This window comes from Anoplophora glabripennis, unplaced genomic scaffold (assembly GCF_000390285.2).
Source record: "Anoplophora glabripennis isolate ALB-LARVAE unplaced genomic scaffold, Agla_2.0 scaffold111, whole genome shotgun sequence".
Taxonomy (NCBI): Eukaryota; Metazoa; Arthropoda; class Insecta; order Coleoptera; family Cerambycidae; genus Anoplophora; species Anoplophora glabripennis.
The window spans coordinates 869,846-872,962 of NW_019416273.1; positions in this window are offsets into that span (position 1 = coordinate 869,846).

The following is a 3,117-nucleotide window of genomic DNA, read 5'->3' on the forward strand; positions in this document are numbered from 1 at the left end:
CAGAGGGCAGCACAACGCGTAACAAAGAAAACTTTTTACAGTAGCTAGTATATACCTCTGTTTGTAAATCTAGTGACCTTGTTTCCCATACTGAGAAGTTATTCAAATGGAATATACTGCTCAGCTGCATTTAAAGTTCATTTAGTTGTTATTTAAGTATACTTTTTAAAATGACTTAAAAATCTCAAGAAATAAAGCAAAGTTCCCTATTACTCCAATTCCAAAAAAATCTGTAGATCTGGCATCACTTTTTCTAGGGCTGCGCTTCACCTTAGACAAATTGTGCTTCCCTCTGTTAGCTGATTGTATTAACATATTGGAATACGAAGTCGGAATTGTATAAGTAGTGACATCTATTACAGAAAAGGCAAACGACGAAAACAAAGATGACCACCGGTCGCTGAATTACAAGTGGAAGTGGATCTTATTTGTGGAAGGGCGAAACGGGCGGTGACTATGAGACGCCTTCATTATAGCCATCCTTCTCTATCGCACGGATTTCTATGACTTACTTTATCGCTTTCACGTAACGGCCGATGAACCATGGGGACTTTCCGAACCTATATATGTATTTTCGGGACAGTATATAAAAAAGAATGGCCGCCCCAACATTTCCTATCTCTAATGATAATACAGGGAAACTAAAAGTTAAACGACACCTACACTTTCTTTTTACTTACCTGTAGACATTTAGGACAACACTTGACCTCTTTCCCGTGGAAGTTCTCCACGATATTCGTGGACAGTTCCTTAACGTGTGCGCTGTACTGCCTCCAANCCACAAATAAGATCCACGTCCACTTGTAATTCAGCGACCGGTGGTCATCTTTGTTTTCGTCGTTTGGCTTTTCTTTAATAGATGTCACTACTTATGCAATTTCGACTCCGGTATTCCGATATGTTAATACAATCCGTTGCAGAGGGCAGCACAACGCGTAACAAAGAAAACTTTTTACAGTAGCTAGTAGATACCTCTGTTTGTAAATCTAGTGACCTTGTTTCCCCTACTGAGAAGTTAATCAAATGTCCAGCTGCATTTAAAGTTTATTTAGTCGTTATTTAAGTATACTTTTTAAAATAACTTAAAAATCCCAAGAACTAAAACAAAATTGCCTGTTTCCCCAATTCCAAAAAAATCTGTAAATCTGGCATTACTCTTTCTAGGGCTGCGCCTCACCTTAGACAAATTGTGCTGCGATTGTATTAACATATCGGAATACCAAGTCGGAATTGTATAAGTAGTGACATCTATTACAGAAAAGGCAAACGACGAAAACAAAGATGACCACCGGTCGCTGAATTACAAGTGGAAGTGGATCTTATTTGTGGAAGGGCGAAACGGGCGGTGACTATGAGACGCCTTCATTATAGCCATCCTTCTCTATCGCACGGATTTCTATGACTTACTTTATCGCTTTCACGTAACGGCCGATGAACCATGGGGACTTTCCGTACCTGTATATGTATTTTCAGGACAGTATATAAAAAAGAATGGCCGCCCCAACATTTCCTATCTCTAATGATAATACAGGGAAACTAAAAGTTAAACGACACCTACACTTTCTTTTTACTTACCTGTAGACATTTAGGACAACACTTGACCTCTTTCCCGTGGAAGTTCTCCACGATATTCGTGGACAGTTCCTTAACGTGTGCGCTGTACTGCCTCCAAGCCACGATCATCTCGTCGACTTCCTGGGCGAAATTCCTCCAATCTTTCTTATAGAGAACCTTCTTTTTACCGTCGGGACCCACTACGTCTCCCCTGATGGTAGCTGCGAACTCCCTCACCTGCTGTATCACCCCGTGCACCCATTTCGTCCAATTGTGTGCGTTGTGCGTGATCTCCAACAGCCACACGGCCCAGGTTTTGAGGGAGAGGCAGCACACCATGTTGGGCGAGTGCTCGAAGGTGACGGAAGGCTTGTGGCCCTTTATGACCTTGCCGACCTCCTCCGCAGTGATCTCCATGCCCATCTCGTAGATCACGGAGATTTCTTTGGGCGGTTCCTCAGGTGCCTCTTCCCCTTCTGCCTCTGCTGCCGCCATCTCTTCCATTTCCTCCACAGGTAGGAGCTCGAGTGGTGCTGCGACCGCAGCTTCGGCCTCGAGTCCCGCCTGTATCTGTTCTAAATTTAAAAACATGATTTTGATATCAAATCGGCTTTTCTGTTCTTTCGGATGGATGTGCAGAATGCGACAAGTCAAGTACCTGTCTACTGATTGAAAGCCAGTCTAACTAAATTAACGAATTTCGTAAGACAGATATAGTGGAGTCAAGATAGATTTTGACTTAGCGAAAATTACGGGAAGAGAGAACTTTTTATTTTTCGCTTTGTAAAGTTGTCAGAAACAACATATAAAAAGTTACCAACTGTAGAGTGTACGTTAAATTATTTATTTAACAAATTGGTTGCAAAATTACAGTTTTTGCAAAATATATAAAAAAAATAACTGCGCCATTCGACCATTCGAAAGAACAGGAAATTTTACATAAAAAATGTTAATAAAGTTTTTTTCTAAAATGCAAATTGAGGGCTGTAGAATTTTTTTTCTAACGTACGAAAAATGAGACGGGCGGACCCAAGTATAGCCCTCGAAGTGCGCACGGCCCTGAGCGCGCTACACTAAATTTGTTAACACTTTTGATCTAATTGATCAAGTCGACCTCACAAAAATTTAAATGAAAGAAGAATCATCCGGCTATCAAAATTTTATGTCTTTAAACTTGAGAAAAAACGTCATTCTTAGCCCAGTCATTATAGACATGAAAGAGCCTGTTTCGGGAAAAAAATACTATTAGAAGTTTCTCTGCGGAATATTGTTCGGAAACCTGTTATAAATAAAATATCAAAAAATCAACTCGAGGCTAGTTGGGAAACTTTGTTTTAACAGTGGTCAAAGTTATGGAAAAGTGGTTTTTTGACTCACGTAAAAAAGCTATTATTCATAGCGAAAAAAAGTTTATACAAAAAAGGTAGGTATTAAATAAGCCTATAAAATGAAAAAAGTCCGATTAAATTCCGATAATTTGTTTATGCACAAGAGCTCAAAAATGGTCGAAAATTGCCGTTTTCTTCAATTGCTAATAATTAATGCAATTTTCATCGCAGACAC